Here is a 19914-nt window from a genome sequence, read left to right on the forward strand (position 1 = left end):
AAATTCCCTCTGGGCAAGTCCCCCGTCACGCCCTCCAAATATCCTCAATATACTTTCCTGACGTCATTTCCACAAAAAGTCAATCACTCATCCTGATTTTTCTTTTGTCATGCTGCTTGTTTTTAAATTTCTTGCCAATTTACTAACATCATATCTTTTATTTCTTTTGCCTCACTTTCTAAATTCACACAGCCATATCACCGATAAATAGACCCTTTGGTCCAACTTGTCCATTCTGACCAGGTTTTCCAAACTAAACTAGTTCCACCTACTTGCACTTGACACACATGCCTCTGTACGTTTCCCATTAATGTGTTTGTCCAATACTGTAGCTGTATCTACAACGTTTCCTCTGGCAGCTCATTCCATGCACACGTTCCCCTCTGCATGAAAAAGTTGCTTCTTCGTCCCTTTTAAATCTTTCCCTTTCACCTTAAAGCTATATCTTCCATGGTAGAAATTCAGTATCCTGTCGAAAACATGTTGGCTGTGCAATCTATCCATGTCTCTCATGATAATATACACTTCTTTCATTTCACCCCTAAACCTCCTACACTCCATCTGATATTAACTTCAAGACCAAGCATTGAAACATAATTCAATTGAAATTTGAAACAATATTAAAAGGGAACAGTAAACAACACTCAGACCCAAACTTCATACTGTGATTTGTTTTTTTTTCGTATTACATTACTAAGGCAACATGAAACTCTTACTAGTGCCAATAAGGAGTCAAATACCTGAATTTCTTTGTCTAAAGGGGGAGAAGGACTCTATGATGAAAACGTATCTCTGCCCAAATCTATGTAATGCCACATAGTCAACGTTATTCCTCCTGGACTCCCTATTTGGTTGTGCCTTTTATAGCTTGCAATCAGTATAGAGAACCCTGCTCCCCAACTCGCAACTTAATTTAAACTCAATTTACAACATCTTCTCGTTCACCACTGTATGCACCATCCTCAGCCAGAAGTGTTCCTTGGATGATGAAGAGCACCCTCTCCATGAAGCCCATGGAATCACAGATGCCAGTCTTCAATCAATTCGATTTGCTGCACGTGAGATGAAGAAACAGCTGAACACAGTAAATACGACAAAGGCAATGGGCCCTGACCACATTCCTGCAATAGGACTGAAGACTTGTGCTGCACAACAAGTCGTGTCCCTGGGGAAACTGTTTCATTCCAGCTCTAACCCTGACATCTCCCTGGCAATGTGGAAAATTACTAAAGTATGTCCCGTCTGCTAAGAGGAGAATAATTACAATCTGGCAAATTACAACGCCCTCAATCCCATCTGGATTTTCAAATTGGTGGGAGTTCTTTCTGACAGAGTTGTCACGCAGCACAGAAATAACCTGCTCAATGCGGTTTCTGATAGGTCCCCATATGGAGATGGTGCTGCTGTGGAAATGTCACAGGATTCCTCATCCAGACCAGTCTAATGCTCTGGCAGCTTGTGGAAGTTAAAAACAATTAATAACATATAAATATCTAAAATCTGGTGTCAGTAATGGTGACCCAAAAGCCATTGTCGATTGTAAACATCTATTTCCTTCACCAACGTACTTCCAGGAAGTGAATCTCCCGTGCTTTCCTGGTCTGGCCTGAAAGTGACTCCAGACACACAGACACGTGATAAACTCTTCAATGGTCTCTGAAACGGCCAAGCGAGACACTCAATTGTATCAAATTGCTTCGAATACTTCAAGGGCAAAACCTGATCCGATACTCAGCACTAGACTGGGTATTGGAATAGGGAACGGAAGACGCAGTCATGTCGACCCCGAAGTGATTTCGTTCCGAACATGTAAGAGCTATTGACAACATTTACTGAGCTTTCTCACAGACTCCACAGAAACATAAATAAAGGAGTACGGCATTCAATACATTGAAGCTTCCCCATTCTAGCTAATGGAGAAAATTTCCTCAGTGCAGTTTCCTCACGCAGTGTTCGTATCCCTTAATATGTTAAACATCGTGAAATATGTATTAGGAACTCCTGTCGTCCCTGTTGTGCATCAATTTTGCTCCTCCAATCAATATGCAGGCCGTTCTGTGATGGCACATGTCTACTAATCATGATCTGGGTGCAATGCCGTTCATGAATTATGTAGTTTAAAAAAAATAAAGCAAGCTCGTGTTCACTGTTGCACGATTCCATCCCCAACATTGGCTGAACAGCAAAACCCAAGCTCGTTATCCTCTGTCTGCAAAATGCACACTCAGTGTGTTCAGCTAAAACAGGGATACAATCCAGTCTGCAAGCCTTGAAACTGAACCTCAAACTGGGAATTAGAGTCTACATTCCGATGAAACACCATTTCAAACTGGGGGAGAATTTTTGGGAGAACTCGGCAACATCACGTGGTCAGTTTGCCCAGAAAACGTCTGGTGAAGAGCATCATGAAAGATACAGCGTTGTAGTCAGTGGCCGTCGTGTTGAAGTGTTACATGTAATGTTTATTTCATTGCAATATATGTTGTAAAGATTAACTTAGACTGTGCTAGTGTGTGTGTTAGACCAAGTTTCCTTTTTGGTTGTTACTGATATTTCACCCCATATACTTAACCCCATAGCCCCCATTATTTATGTTGCAGCATTATCAAACTGCTGCAAGATTTGGAACGATAAAACCAAGAGAAAACTAGTTGTCGGAATAGGTAACGGGCAACACAGTCCTGTTGACACTGCGGACATCTCCTTCACATCTGAGAGCCTGTGACAGCTGTACTCCAAGTGTCTGCTGATCCCTTTAGTGCCCTGAAATCCTTATTTATATTTAATGTTCTGGCTTTGACAGCATGATGTGACAGAGAACTCCTCAGGTTCGCCAGTCTCTGAGTACAGACATTTATTCGCATCTCAATGCAGCGTGACCTGCCTATATCTAATACTGTTGTCCCTTGTTTTAGACACCCCAGTCAGGGGAATTACTGCCTCTTCTTCCAATCTGTCTCGCCCTGTCAGAGCTCTATATACTTCTCTGAGACCTCCACTCACTTTGCTAAAGCACATGGAATACAAGCACAGTCGCCCCAAACTCTGCTCGCACAACAAGCCTTTCGTCCCACAGATCAATCAGGTCATCCTTCGCTGCTCTCCCTCAATGTCAGGTTTGTCCTTTATTAAGTAAGGGGACCAAAACTACACTTAATACTGCACAATGTTCGAGATGGTGTCTAACCAAGGCCCTGTACAGCTGCAGTAAGCCACCCTTACTCCGGGACTCAAATCCCCCTGGAATGAAGGTCAACACACCAATTATCTTCCTAAATGCTTTCTGTTCCTGCAATAGTACTTTCAGTGAAAGCTAAAAAGGGAGATCCAAACCCTTTTCAACGTTACAGCTCCCCACTTGGAGGCTATAAACACACTGGTTAGCGTGCCGAAGCCACTCCCAGTATTGTCTGTTTGCTTCAGAACGCAATGCCCTGCACAGACCTTGGAGGTCTGCGCAGAAAGAAACAAAAGTGCAGCATAAGTTCCTTTATAAATCAATATTTTTTCAACCAATCCCTTTTCAAATGGTAGGTTGCCGTACTGTTTTTCTCACCAAAGGGCACGAGGTCACATCTATCCACATTGCTCTCCTTTTGCCAGGTATTTGCCAATACACTCCACTTGTCTCAATCACCTTGGAGCTTTTTTACATCCTGCTCAACAACTCACAATTCGACAACGACATTTAGTGCTATCAGCAGAAATAGGAATATTTTATTTGATTCCCACAACCAAAATATTGGTGTTTATTGCGAATAGCTGGGACCCAAGCACCGATTCATGCTTTCCCTCCAAGCTTTCCACTCGAAAACACATTGTTTTATTCCTATTCGCTGTGTCATGTCATCTCTCCCATTCTAAATTATGTTCACATATTAACCCCAGTCCCATAAGATTTGAATTTGTATGGTAGACTTGGAGCTTTATCAACTACTTTCCTAATAAATCCAGCCATATTGCATTGATTGCTTCCCTGTAATTTTGCTCAGTCAGTTTCTCAAATATGATTCCCTTTTCATAAATCTTTGTTGACTTTGTCTATGTCAATTACTTTCGGTTCCAATACTTCCTCTAAAACAATTTAGTTGCAAATTCCATTCTATTTCCTTTCTTTCTCAACGAATTAAAGTTTCGTAGTATTGCGGGGAAGATCGCTTTTTTGATTTGATTTCTTCTTTGAATACACAACTGAAATATTATCTCCATAGTTCTGCCATTATCCTGGCCTCAATTCTGGTGTTTCAGACTGTCAAGAAACTGCACCGTCTTCCCTTAATTTTGCCACGGAGATGTTTTTAGAAATATTACTATAAGTTCACTTTTATAACCCTTGCTAATATACTCTTCAGAAACTCATTAAATCCTGTCTTAAACTGTTGAATGACTGACATTCCACTGCCATACAATCACAGGTGCATAGACTCTGTACCATCACAAATACAGCACAGTCGACATTAGTCCCACTTTCTGACACAAGACCCGTAACCGGGAATGTTATGGCAATTCAACTGCGCTACTTTGTATCATGTTTTAACGGTTGTGCGGTTGCTCGTGACAACTTCCCCCTCAGGAAGTGCATCCCAGACCCCAACACCAGCTGGGTTTAAAAAATATCCTCAAATTCTCACCAAAACCCAAACCCTCCACTTTAAAATTGCGCTCTCCTTTTCTGACCCTTTGAGAAAAAGGAACAGCTGCTGTCTATCAGCGCTCTCCATGCCCCTCGTAATCTTATCCTTCTGAATCACCTCTCCCTCAGCCTTCTCTGCTCCAAAGTAAGCAACCCGAGCTTATCCAGCCTCTCTCCATAGCTGATATGCTCCATTCCAGGGAACACCCTTGTGAATCTCCTCTGTATCCTCTCCAGTAAAATCACCATCTTCCTGTAATGTGGATCCTAGAAGTGCACAAATTATTCCATCTTGGATTAACTAAAGTTCCACATAGCTCTTATAACGTATGGCTCGATAAAAAAAAAGGCCATGTTTACAGTCACTATGCTTTATGAACTTGTGTGTTATCCTGTACATACACATTCATGGATGTTTGGAGAAGCACCCGCTGAGCTTCCCAGTGTGCTGCCGCTCATTTAGTACTACCCTTAATCATTGCCTTCATTAGGGTTACTATCCATCTGTCATTGATCTGCCCATCTGACCATTCCATTTACATCTTCCTGTAAATTTAGACAGTCCTCCTCATTTCCAATCACCTGGCTAATCTGTTTTAAGGTTACAAAATCGCACCAGGTTATAGTCAAACAGTTTCATTCAGAGTCACGAGCTTTCGATGGGCTGCTTCTTCATCAGGTAATGATGTGCTTTGAAAGCTGCTGCCTCAAAATAAACCTGGTGGACTTTAACCTAGTGTTATCTGACTTTTAACTTTGTCCACCCGAGTCCAACATTGACACCTCAGGATTACAAGTAACTAGGGCACAGCACTGACTCCTGTGGTGCATCTTTGGACACCAATCTGCTGTCACACAAACAGCCTTCGAACACCATGCTCTGTATGGTAACACTAAATCGATTTGAATGCAATTTGGCAAGTCATTGATGAGTCAGAATTGTTCCCTTTTTTAAGATTAGATTAGATTCCCTACAGTGTGGAAATAGGCCCTTCGGTCCACCCAGTCCACAAAGTGGAGCCCACCCAGATACATTTCCCTCTGGCGAACGTACCTAACACTGTGGGAAATTCGCCTGACCTGCACATATTTGGATTGTGTGAGGAAGCCAGAGCACCCGGAGGAACCACACGCAGAGATCGAGCGAATTGGCAAACGTCACGCAGACAGTCGTCTATGGTGGGAATTGAACCTGAGACCTTGGTGCTGTGAGGCAGCAGTGCCAGCCTCTGAGCCACTGTGCCACTTGATGCACCTGCAGAATATCTGGAGATTGTCCCTAATCTACCCTGCCAACAAGCTTTCATGCCCCTGTGTTAGTCAGTCTCCTTCAAGTGATGGATTTGCTTCTGCTTTCTATTTTAAATGGCCTGTTCATTATCCTACCGTTATTTGCCTTAAACGTAGATTAGGCAGCCAGAGAAACATTCTGTTTATTTCCAACTTGTCATATGTTCAATGAATTTTCTAAATTTCAGTGCGGTGGTCACCTCTCAATCTCGCCATCTAAGTGATTAATCTGGAGAATGTCCATTGCACTTCCTCTGCAATCAGTACATTCTTTCTCAGATTGAGTCACCAAAACTGTACACACTACTCCAAATACAGTCTCACCAACACGCTGTGAAACTGCTTCAACATGTCCTTCTATTTATATTCTGATTCCCTTAAATGAAGTCGAACATAACTTTAACTTTCCACTTACATATATTCCTCCAAACGCCTTTCACATTAATGTACTTAAGAACACTGTGTGTTCTATAGAAAATCCAAATATGCCAATTCTACTGGTTCCCCATTACCTATGCTGTAAGAAATAATTTTAGATAATTCTGAAGTTTGTCAAGTATGAGTTCTCTGTCAGAAATGCATGCTGATTCTCTCCAATGCTGCTGTTAGTTTCTAAATATCTATCATCAGGTGGTCTGTTGTAGATTCCAACAGATTTCCTACAGATGTGAAGTTTATTGGTGTGCAGTTCTTCTTCCGTTGCAGATGATTGGATCCATTCTTGGAACACGCTTACTTCCTTCCATTTATCTACAATGGTTTCTGGCCTCTGCACAAAGTGCAGGAAAATAAAACACAGTCATCGACAGCACAGTTAATACTTCTCTTGCTGATGTATTGCTAATATTTTGATGTGATGTACATCTGGATTGTCAGACTTAGAAGTGCGCAATGCAGCTAACGTTCACGTACTACCTTGTCACTGACATACATTTACTTTGTGTCTTTAGTGTCACAAGTTCCATATCATCACTTGGTATTTCTGGTTGATTTTCTGGCTCTTCCTCAATGAAGACAGATACCAAGTAACTGGTTGATATCTCGGCCACGTCCCTGTTCCCAAGAATAAATACTCCTCTCCCGATTGCACAATTTCATATCTGACCTTGCTTCATTTGGTTTTCTTTGAAATACAGATTATAGATTGATGCAGATTTTGTGCTCTTAGCATGCTAACGATGTGAAAAAGGCCCTTGGGACCAATAGCTCCACACTGCCCCTTCGAAGAGTAACCCACGCAGACTCATTTCCATATGATTCTACATTTACGACAGACTAATTCACCGAATGTACACACCCCTGAACACAATGGGGCAATTTTGCATGGCCAATTCACTTGACCAGCAGGGGGAGACAGGGGGAGCATGTGATAACTCCACGCAGACAAAGTTCTGAGTATTCTCACGTTTTCACGATGTCTGAAGTTCTTCTGAAGTCACTTCAGATGTTTAATATATTTTTTAAATTTGTTATGTTAACCATCAGTAAGTCACTCCCTCTTTCTTTGGTAATTGTACCTTTAAAAAAAGAAGTATATTTCAGACTATGCAATATTTCTATAGATCTTCTGGTCCTGACCAGATATATCCAAGAACAAATCAATCTGGAGAGAAGAAGTTGCGGGAGCCCAGGCTGATAAATTTTCATCATCGTTAGCCACGGGGGAAGTCGCCAAAGACTGGCGGGGAGCAAATGTTGTGCTCTTATTCAAGAAGAGCTGTAACGATGAACATGGGAACTATAAACCAGTTAGCTTCAAAACTGTGATAGGTATGTTACTTGAGAAGACTCTGAGTTAAGATATACATGCATTTGGAAAGACACGGAGCAGTTGCTATGTGCATTGGAGATCACAACTTGCTAACTTTTAGAGGTTTTTTGATGAACTGACCAGGAATGTTGATGAGTGTTGGGTGACAAATATAGTCTGCATAGATTTCAAAAAAGCCTTTCGATGAGACTAGATTCCCGACAGTGTGGCAACAGGCCCTCTGGCCCAACAAGTTCACACCGCCTCTGTGAAGAGCAACCCACCCTGACTAATGCACCTAACACTACGGGCAAATTAGCATAAGCAATTCACCTAAACTGCACCTCTTTGCACTGTGGGAGGAAACCGACGCACCCGGCGGGGACCCACGCAGACACGGGAGAATGTGCAAACTCCAGACAGTCAGTTGTCTGAGGCGGGAATTGAATCCAGGTCCCTGGCGCTGTGAGGCAGCAGTACTAACCACTAAGCCACCGTGCAGCCACAATTTTCCACCTGATAGGCTGCTCTGAAATGTTCGATCACATGGAATCCAGAGGGAGTTGGAAAATTGAACACAATTGGCTTAATGGTAGGAAGCACAGGGTTATAGTGGAAGGTTGCTTGTCGGACTGGAGGCCTGTCATAAGTGGAGTGCATCTGGGGTTGGGGCTGGGACCAATGCTGTTATCTCTGCCAATGAAATTTAGAGAATGCACAAGGCAGGATTAGTAATTTTGCTGATGTCACTAAAATAGGCAGTATCGTGTACAGTGAGGAAGGTTATCATAAATTGCAACAGGACCATGATCACCTGGGGAAGTGGGGAGAGAAACGGCAAATGGAGTTTAATATAGACAAATGTGTGGTCTTGCATTTTAGAAAATCAAATCAGGCAGGAGTTTCATGGTGAATGGTTGAGCGTTGAGGAGTGCAGTGGAACAGAGTGTCCTTGGAATTCCGGTGCACGGTTCTTAAAGAAGAGTCACACGAAGACGACAGTGAAGAAGGTTTTTTGCACACTGACCTTCATTAGTCAGGGATTTGAACATCGAATTTGGGGAGTTTCTTTGCAGTTATACAGGATGTTGGTGAGGCTGTGCTTGGAGTATTGTATTCGGTTTTGTGATTAAATTGGAAAGAGTGCAGAATAAATTCACAAGGATATCACCATTGCTCAATAGTTGATTTATTGGGACAGTTTGGATAGGCTAGATCATTTTAATTTAGAGTGTACAAGACTGAGATGATATCTTACAGAAATATATAAGATCATGTGAGACATGGATAGGGCGAATGCACTCAATCTTTTTCCCAGTGTTGTGAATCATGGATTAAAGGTAATCAGTTTAAGGTCGGAGGGGAAAGAATTAAAGGGAACATGAGGAGCAGCACAACTGCTGGTACACATATGGAATGGGCAGCCAGTGGTTGAGGCGTTTACATTAATAACATTTAAAAGGAAATTGGACAAATACATGGATAGGAAAAGATTAGAAGGATACTGGGCAATGGCAGGGGGATGGGGTTAGTGTGAATGCACATTTTGTTCGGAATGGACCAGTTTGGACCAAAGGGTCTGCCTCTGAGCTTTACGACTCTATGATCTAACAACCATTGCCTGTCTCCCACTGAATGTCATATTGTACTTTCCCAAATCACTGGAGCGAACTTGACCCTCTAGCCTCCAGGATTCCATGATGTTTGACCATCCTGTTCAACATTCGATATTATATGCAGATGCCGTGTAAAAGGCAACACATTAATGTCACTTTTCCTCAGAATAAGGTTATTAATTAATCCTTCTGAGCACACATCACCAAATCCAAACTAACCTTGTCTCTAGGTTGGATCACAACATACTCTTCAAGCTACCTGATACACATATCTGGCATTTATTTTTCACAGCATTAGCAGTCACTTAGTTTACGCAGTTTAATGTAACTTGAGATAATTCAGTATTCCTGCAGCACCAACAATACCAATTTCCACAACATAAGATATACAACATTTGCACGACAGTTTTGCACGGCAGAACACACCAATGCTTGTTTCCCCTTGCTAAGTTCTTCGCAAAAAGATTCTGTGGGATCTGAGGGACAGGGTCGGTGGCATTAATAGTGATAGACTTCGAGAAGACGTTCATTGAGGCTCACCTTGATGCTGAGATGATCTGAAGAAATGCCCAGGACATTCTGTAACCCAGTTTTACCAGGATAAGTATCACCGTATTCTCTCTGCTCCCTCACACTCACTGTATATCTGTTATAGCACCTAGCCCCGAACAAGGCTTATGCATCAGTTTGGCTGTCGCCTATGCAATACCCCCACAGCAATAACACCTTATAGATTCTGCACTGTGGACTGACTCCCACCAGACACCTCACCATTCAGCAACCCTCCCGCCACCACCACCTACAACAGTAGGAACAGCTCATTCCCCGCTTCCATTTCTCCCATTCCAGGATAAACAGCCTCGAACAAGACAGAAAGGGCCAGGCCGGGTGGTGGAGTGTGCGATATCCGTTTCCTTTCCCCTCTCTCCCCGCCATGTTGGGATGATCCTGGCACGAGCCAGAGAGGACTGAGTGAATCGTATGGAGATTCTGTAATATCCACGTTCTACCAACTGAGTAAGAAACAATGTTTTGTGGAGGGCAATGCTCACGTTACTCTGACTTTCCAGCTACTTCTTTCCCTCCCAAAACAACAAATATATCATTGCAGAAAGAAACAGTCACAGAAATACTTCGAGACATATGTAAACACCCCAATTAACTAACACTCACAGCACAGGCACTTAAATGGACCCGCACACATGTAGACGCATACAGGGACATACACAGTCACATACAAACAGACTTAAACAGATAAAATAGAGGCTAATACACGGAAGAAACAGTACTTACACACAAATACACAGGCGCACAAACACATGAACAAACACACGCACGCATGCAGATACAAAGAAACGCATGCATTTGTGCCTATAAGCCAGAGATAAGTCGGTTTTTGATGAATAAAAGTACCAAGGGTTACAGAGAGAAGTCGCTAGAATGATGTTGTGAAACCTCTAAGCCATTATTAAATGGCATTCAGATTAGATGGGCCGAATTGCCTAATTCTACTCCTTTTTTAATGCAGATGTGATGTTTTGCTGTCTGATATTCTCAGGAGTGGAGAATGCGTTTAATGCATATTTGATTGGAAAGGGTCAGTGGTAATGTTGGACACGTTTTGAGGGCTCTATAGTTTTTGTCTATTCCTAATTATTCTGTCCTTCTGTTTCAAAAAAGTTGACAGTTTAATGTTAGTTTAACACAGTTTTAAAGTAATGGGTCCTGCAATGAAATAAGGACGTTCCTTTCCCTTTCGTGTTGTGCTATCTGTGGTCCCCTTTTCCTTAGGGGTGATTATTGAAGATATTCAAGGCTGAGCTCGAGTGATTTTTGCTGCACAGGAGATTCAATGTTTATTGGGAACAGACCGGAGACAGTGGTCAGAACATTCGGATCAGCCATGAGCATTCTGAATGCTCTGGGAAATGGTATCGGGTTTAATCGTAGCAATGTTTTACTGCATCTGGACTGAGAGACGGCAGATGCAGAAGGTCAGAGTCGAAAAGTGCTGCACTGGAAAAGCACAGCAGATCAGGAAGCATCCGAAGAGCAGGAAAGTCAATGTTGCGGGCATAAGTACTTCATCAGGAATGAGCCCGAAACATGCCTCTCCTCCTCCCTGTACACACGTTCCTGGGAGGCCTTTTGAAAAGAAGCATTATCAGTTTAGGTATTGGATGCGAAATCTTTTTGAACAATAAACGATTTTGCGCAAAAATATCTGGATGCATATTTTCTCTTGTTGGAGTGTTCAAAACTATGGAATAAATGTTATGAATAAAATGTGTTGATTGTTATAAATGCATAGGCGCGTATTGTACCTTTTAAAGACACTGAACGTTGGCAAGGATTAACAAGCACAGAGCGTGCTGAATATTTTTTCAAACTAACATTTGACTGAAAGAAATGTTTGAGCTGAGTGCTATGGTATACTACAAATTACATTTGGACCAATCAGTTTAACTTACGGCCCAAGAACCCAAAATCCAAGCAAGTTTGAATTTTAATTCTATAAAACCAATGAGAAAATCTGATGTTTTGTGGTATAAAAACGGGCATTTTGAACAGTTAGCCAGATCGGCAAAAAGCACTAATAAATGCAGACTGTCTGCAGAATCGGTCTCTGAAAGGTGCCTGTTTCTATGAAATCTGTGCAGTGGAAGACTGAAGAAAAGACACGGGAAAACCTACAGAGGAAGATTCACAGAAAAATTGACGTAACTCACTGGGGGTTTTGAAATTCAATTTTATCTTTGTAAATCTTAATCGGGTGGTTTTATCGGATCAGTATGTTGCTGTAGAGTGGGATCAGACCAGAATGATTACAGTGTAGAAAGCTGTTGTTTAATGTTTTCTTTTTTACTTGGAGTTAAAGAATAAACTGTTGTTGTTTTCTATCAATAGTGGTCATTCTTTGTTACTCACACTTTTACAGACTAGGAGGCGAGGTGATTTTTTTTCTGTGGGTCTGGTTTAAATTAGCAGAAGGGCTGCACACTCTGTCGTAACATTGATTTTAATGCAGATATAATGAAGACATCAACCGATTTCTTCAAATTACGCAGACACATGTAAACATGCCATCAAATTATAAAGCTGGGATTTTGTTTTTTTATGGCTGAGGAAAGGCACTGTGTACAACAGCAATAATGATGCACTTGTATATATCCCCTTATTATCCATACCAGAGAATGTTCAAGGAAATCACACGTGGTCCACTTTGGTATTCACTTGACATTATAGCATATTTTAACACAGGGATGGAGAAAAATGTACCTGCCTCAGAAGCAGCAGCCTAGTGCCCACTCCCCCGCGCCCTCCCCCCGTCTCTCTCTCTCTCTCTCTCTCTCTCTATGTCTCATTTTGTCCCGCCTGACAAGAGAAAAGAAAATCCTGTGTCATCTTTACCAATCGTGGAGGTTTCCTGATGAAAGATTCTTTGGCATCTTTCCACTATCTGACGTGAAGCGAATTGAACTAAATCCAACTGTTCCGGGGAGATATCCCATTACCAACAGCTTGTTTGAGCAGAAAAACTTCAGAGGACAGATTAACATTTGGCACACTCTGTCACCTTTCCATTTGTTAAGAGTTCAACTCTGGAAAGCTTTCATTTTTTTTGCTTTGTGTTAATGTTTGTGTTCATGTGTGCATGCAGGTACACATTTACTTGCTTGTCACATTTTTCTAGAGGATGAGCCAGGCTGACACTTGGATCATTGGCCTTATCACTGAACTTTGAAATTTGTTGTAACCAGTGGAAGAGTGGGGCTGCAAAATGAATCAGTGACCCTGTAATATTGGTTGGAGCACGAATGAGAAATTCTGAAGAGTTGTACAAGTGGAAATTCCCTTTCCCAGACGTTTGTGATGTCTAGATGTTTGCACTTAATCAAAATCAAAGTTGTGTCTGTGAAGAATTTGACAGAGAAGTGAATGAAGGAAAATGTTGCAAACAGAAAATTGCTGCTAAGACGACAACCAGATCTCCTACGATCGTAGTGCATGGGTCAGCAGTGACAAAATGGCTAATGAACCAATGCTTCTCCTCACTCAAATGTTCCAATGTTATATTCAGCCGCGCACTGGAGCAGATGGAGGCCATTGCACCAAATACCTGGTGCACAGTAACATAGGATATAATTCAGTCCCTCCAGACTGACACACACAGTTTAGCGTGGTTGAAAAATATTATTGGGAAATCCAAACTGGTTTCGAAAGACATCTCTGATCTCTTTTCAGAGTGTTTCCTCTCTGCAACTTGTGGTTCATTTGTTAGTCATGTTGTGGACGCAGACTCACTGTGAATACAGTCCACAGACATCACTCAGAGATGATACACAAAAGACTTTGCTCTCTCTGACTGCAACATTCAGGGCAATTACAACCATTAACTTTCATATTACAGAATATGAGAACGTAAGGAACAGGATCAGGCAATTCAGACTATCAAACCTGCCATACCATTGTATACGATCTTGGCTGATCCACTGCTAGCATTAACTCCATTCAATTCCCAATTCTTCACACCCCTTAACTCATTGATAGAGGGCAAAAACCAATCTACCTCCTCTGTAAGTACTTGAAGCTGCTTGAAGGCTCGGCGACGTTTGTTTAACGGTTTAAGTTTGAAAGTATTTTTAAAATCGCGGAGCGGACCCAGAAGCTGGTGTAGCGCAAGCTTACCTGGGTAAGTAGTTTTTTTCCTTTCGAGGCGCGCAGCTTCAAGGCCTAGGCTTCACTCTCTCAGCGGAGCAGGTAAGGACTGTTTGGCAGTGCCTGCTTGAAGGCTCGGTGACGTTTGTTTAATGGTTCAAATTTGAAAGATTTTTTTAAAGAAAACGCAGAGCAGACCCGGAAGCTGGTGAAGCGCAAGCTTACCTGGGTAAGCTTTTTCCGACAACAACGTGCAGGAGAGGAACCCGAGGCACTACCCCTGTAGTGCCTCGGGTTCTTCTCCTGCACGCCTTTGTAGGAAAAAACGTACCAAGGTAAGCTTGCGATTCACCAGCTTCCGGGTCCGCTCCGCGTTTTGTTTAAAAAAAATCTTTCAAATTTAAACCATTAAACAAACGTCACCGAGCCTTCAAGCAGACACTGCCAAACAGTCCTGACCTGCTCCGCAGAGAGAGTGAGGCCTAGGCCTTGAAGCTGCGCGCCTTTATAGGAAAAAACAACTTACCCAGGTAAGCTTGCGGTATACCAGTTTCGGGGTCCGCTCCGCGCTTTTAAAAAAAAACTTTCAAATTCAAACCGTTAAACAAACGTCGCCGAGCCTTCAAGCAGCTACAGGGGTAGTGCCTCCCACACGCCCTCCTCCTCTAACCTAATAATAAGAACCGTTATGGGAAGCAGGTAAGTGCTGCATTTTGCTTGTTCTACTGTTTAGACCTCGTTGTTTTTTTTAAATGTTACTTTTAGAGGGATGGCAGTGAAGGCAATGCAATATACCTCTTGCAACATGTTTGAGGTGAGGGATGCCATGGTCGTCCCTGCTAATTACACTTTCAGCAAGTGCACCCGTCTCCAGCTCCTCCAAGAATGTGTTAGAGAACTGGAGCTGGAATTGGATGAAATTAGAATCATTCAGGAGGCAGAAGGGTTCATAGTTCGGAGCTTTAGGGAAGTAGTAACTCCAAAGATTGCAGACAGATGGGTGACAGTGAGGGGGACTGGGAGAAAGCAGCCACTGCAGGGACCCCCTGCGGCCGTTCCCCTCAAGAACAAGTATACGGTTTTGGATACTTGTGGGGGGGACGACTTACCAGGAGTAAGCAATGGGGTTCAGGCCTCTGGCACGGAGCCTGTCCCCGTTGCTCAGGAGGGAAGGGTGGATAAGAGCAGACAACAGTTATTGGAGACTTGATATTCGGGGCACAGATAGGCGGTTTTGTGGAGGCGAGAGAGATTCACGTTTGGTATGTTGCCTCCCGGGTGCAAGGATACATAATGTCTCTGATCGTGTTTTCCGGGACGTTAAGGGGGAGGGGGAGCATTCCGAAGTCGTGGTCCACATTGGCACCAACGACACAGCTAGGAAGAGGGCTGAGAGTGTTAGGCAGGCTTTCAGGGAGCAAAGTTGGAAGCTCAGCGTTAGATTGAACAGATTTGTTGTCTCTAGTTTGTTACCCGTGCCACGTGATAGACAGTCGAGGAATAGGGAGAGAGAGCAGTTAAATGCGTGGCTACAGGGATGTTGCAGGAGGGAGCGATTCCGGGATCTTGATAACTGGGGTTCTTTCTGGGGAAAGTGTGTCCTCTATAAACAGGATGGTCTACACCTGAACCTGAGGGGCACCAGTATCCTTGGGGGGAGGATTGCTAGTTCTCTTTGGGGAGGTTAAACTAACTCTGCAGGGGCATGGGAACTGAGACTGTAGCTTTAGGGTGCAGGACCTGGAGTGTAGGGAGGTCAGGAATATGGTATCAAACTCGAAGGATGGTGCCTGTAAACAGGAAGGTGGCTTGAAGTATGTATAATTCAATGCAAGAAGTATACGAAATAAGGTAGGTGAACTTGCATTGTGGATTGGTAGCTGGGACTTCGATGTTGTGGCTATTATGGAGACATGGGTAGAACAGGGACATGATTGGCTGTTGCAGGTTCCAGGGTGAAAACGTTTAAGCAGGGTCAGAGGTGGAGGTAAAATAGGGGAAGGTGTGGCATTGCTTGTCAAAGATAGTATAGTATTACAGCGGTGGAAAGGACAGTGGATGAAGACTCACCATCTAAGATAGTTTGGGCTGAGCTTTGAAATAGGAAAGGTGAGGTCACCCTGTTAGTTTTCTGCAGGCCTCCTAATAGTCCTAGAAACGCAGAAGAAAGGATTGCGAGGATGATTCAGGAGAACAGTGAAAGTAATAGGGTGGTTGTTATGGGGGACTTTAACTTTCCAGGTATTGACTGGGAAAGCTATAGCTCGAGTACGTTAGATGGGTCGATGTTTGTCCAATGTGTGCAGGAGAGTTTCCTGACACAATATGTAGACAGACCAACAAGAGGTGAGGCCATACTGGATCTGATTCTGGGTAACAAACCAGGCCACATGTTAGAACTGGAGGTAGGTGAGCACCTTGGGGACAGTGACCACAATTCGGTGACTTTTATTCGAGTGTTGGAGAGGGATAAGTGTGCACTGCAGGACAAGGGTTATAGCTGGGGAAAGGGAAATTATGGTGAGGTGAGGCATGACTTAGGATGCGTGGTTTGGAAAAGAAGGCTTCAAGGGAAGGGTGCAATCGATATGTGGAGCTTGTTCAAGGAGTAACGATTGAGTGTCCTTGATAAGTATGTATCTGTCTGGCATGGAGGAAAGGCTCGTGTGAGGGAGCCGTGGTTCAATAAGGAATTGGAATCCCTTGTTAAAGGGAAGAGGGCAGCCTATGTAAAGATGAGGTGTGAAGGTTCAATCGGGCAATTGAGAGTTATAAGGTGGCCAGGAAAGATCTGAAAAGAGAGCTAAGAGCAGCAAGGAGGGGACATGAAAAGTCCTTGGTTGGTAGGATTAGGGAAAATCCAAAGGCTTTCTATAGGCATGTCAGGAATAAAAGAATGACTAGGGTAGGAATAGGTCCAGTCAAGGATAGTAGTGGGAAGTTGCATTTAGAGGCTGAAGAGATTGGGGAGACACTGAATGAATACTTTTCGTCAGTATTCTCTCAGGAACAGGACAAATTGTTGCCGACGAGAATATTGAGTCCCAATTAATTAGAATGAATGGCTTTGAGGTATATAGGGAAGAGGTGTTGGAAATTCTGGAAAGGGTCAAAATAGATAGAAAACTGGCTAACCGGTCGAAGTCAGAGAGTGGTGGTAGATGGTAAATATTCAGCCTGGAGCCCAGTTACAAGTGGAGTTCCGCAGGGATCAGTTCTGGGTCCTGTGCTGTCTGTAATTTTTATTAATGACTTGGATGAAGGAGTCGAAGAGTGAGTCAGTAAATTTGCAGATGATACGAAGATTGGTGGAGTTGTGGACAGTGAGGAGGGCTGTTGTCGTTTGCAAATGGACTTAGATATGATGCAGAGCTGGGCTGAGGAGTGGCAGATGGAGTTCAACCCTGCCAAGTGTGAGGTTGTCCATTTTGGAAGAACAAATAAGAATGCAGAATACAGGGTTAACGGTAAGGTTCTTAGTCAGGTGGAGGAACAGAGGGATCTTGGGGTCTATGTAGATAGATCTTTGAAAGTTGCCACTCAGGTGGATAGAGCTTGTAAGAAGGCCTATGGTGTATTAGCGTTCATTAGCAGAGGGATTGAATTCAAGAGTCATGAAGTGATGTTGCAGCTGTACAGGACTTTGGTTAGGCCACATTTGGAGTACTGTGTGCAGTTCTGGTCGCCTCACTTTAGGAAAGATGCGGAAGCTTTGGAGAGGGTGCAGAGAAGATTTACCAGGATGTTGACAGGAATGGAGATTAGGTCGTACCAGGAGAGGTTGAGAGTTCTCGGCCTTTTCTCGTTGGAACGGCGAAGGATGAGGGGTGACTTGATAGAGATTTATAAGGTGATCAGAGGAATATAGAGTAGACAGTCAGAAACTTTTACCCCGGGTACAACAGAGTGTTACAAGGGGACATAAATTTAAGGTGAAGGGTGGAAGGTATAGGGGAGATGTCAGGGGTGGGTTCTTTACCCAGAGAGTGGTGGGGTACATGGAATGCGCTGCCCGTGGGAGTGGTAGAGTCAGAATCATTGGCGACCTTTAAGCGGCAATTGGATAGGTACATGGATGGGTGCTTAATCTAGGATAGATGTTCCGCACAACATCGTGGGCCGAAGGGCCTGTTCTGTGCTGTATTGTTCTATGTTCTATGTAGATAGGTCCCGTGGGCCTGATGGCATTTATCCTAGGATTCTCTGGGAAGCAAGGGAAGGAATTGCAGAGCCATTGGCCTTGATTTTTATGTCCTCGTTTTCTACAGGAATAGTGCCTGCAGACTAGAGGATAGCAAATGTGGTTCCCTTCTTCAAGAAGGGGAGTAGGGATAACCCTAGTAACTATAGTCCAGTAAGTCTCACTTCTGTTGTGGGCGAAGTCTTAGAGAGAATTGTAAGGGATAGGAGAAATGAACAGCTGGATAGGAATAACGTGATCAAGGGTAGTCAGCATGGTTTTGTGAAGGGCAGGTCGTGTCTCACAATCCTTATTGAATTCTTTGAGAAGGTGACTAAGGAGGTGGACGAGGGTTAAGAGGTAGATGAGGTGTATATGAAATTTAGTAAGGAGTTTGACAAGGTTCCCCATGGTAGGCTACTGCAAACAATACGGAGGTATGGCATTGAGAGTGAGTTGGAGGTTTGGATTAGGAATTGGCTGGCTGGAAGAAGACAGAGGGCAGTAGTTGATAGTAATGGTTCATCTTGGTGTGCAGTTACTAGCGGTGTTCCGCAAGGATCTGTTTTGGAACCATTGCTGTTTGTCATTTTTATAAATGACCTGAAGGAGGGACTGGCAGGGTGGGTGAGCAAGTTTGAGGATGATACGAAAGTCGGTGAAGTTGTTGACAGTGAGGAAGGATGTGGCAGATTACAGCAGGATATATATAAGCTGCAGAGCTGGGCAGAAAGATGGCAAATGGAGTTCAATGTAGATAATTGTGAAGTCATTCACTTTGGTCAGAGCAACAGGAAGATGGGGTACTGGTCTAATGGTCTGATACCTGGTAGTGTGGATGTGCAGAGGGAACTTGATGTCCATTGACACAGATCTCTGAAAGTTGCCACCCAGTTAAATAGTGCTGTGAAAAAGGCAAATGGAGTACTGGTGTAATAAAAGTGACAGACCCTGATATCAAGGCAGGAATTGACTCAGGATGGTATTAAGGAACGTTGACTACATTAAATGTAATGGGAATCAGCCACAATATCTCCTCTGGTTGTGGCCATCCGTAACACAATGGATTAAATGCGTGGTTTGTGGACAGCAATACTTTCAGTCCCAGGACATCACTTCAGGAGATCCTCAGGGAAGCTTCCTTAGCACAAATATCTCCAGCTGCTGCATCAATATCTTTCCTACACCATAAGATCAGACGTTATGATGGTCATTGAAGATCAGACAATTTTCAGAACATTTTGTCCACTGTCAACTCCTGAACCAGTCTGTCCATATGCATCAAGACCCGGGCAACATTCAGGCTTGTGCTGTTATAGTGTCAGTAACATTTATGGAACACCACGACCAGACACTGAACATTTCCATAGTTAAAAGAGGAGCTGTTTGTGTATAGGCATGTGGAAGTCATCCAGGCCATCGAAACGAATGAAGAAGAAGAGGGACAAACCATTCAACCCTTCTGCCTGTTCCACAGGAAAAGAAGCAGTCTGGTCAGTGCATCTAACTGCGAAACAGGAACGTGAAAAGTCCAATCAGACACTTGAATGTGTTGCATGTGACCAGGAGGAGAATATTCAGCCCCTCAATAGCATTTACAGGAACAGGAAGATGTCGTTGATGCTCCAACGTGACAAACCAATGGAGGAGATACTGCACACAGAGACTACTCCATGATGGTCCTCGTGGCCCCACTGCACGTGGAAAGTGTGCTATTTTAACATGGTTTCCTGCCAATGAGGAGAGAAGACAAATATTTTGTGCGAAGTCTCAAGGAGGCATCTTC

This window comes from Hemiscyllium ocellatum, chromosome 46 (genome assembly GCF_020745735.1).
Source record: "Hemiscyllium ocellatum isolate sHemOce1 chromosome 46, sHemOce1.pat.X.cur, whole genome shotgun sequence".
Classification (NCBI taxonomy): Eukaryota; Metazoa; Chordata; class Chondrichthyes; order Orectolobiformes; family Hemiscylliidae; genus Hemiscyllium; species Hemiscyllium ocellatum.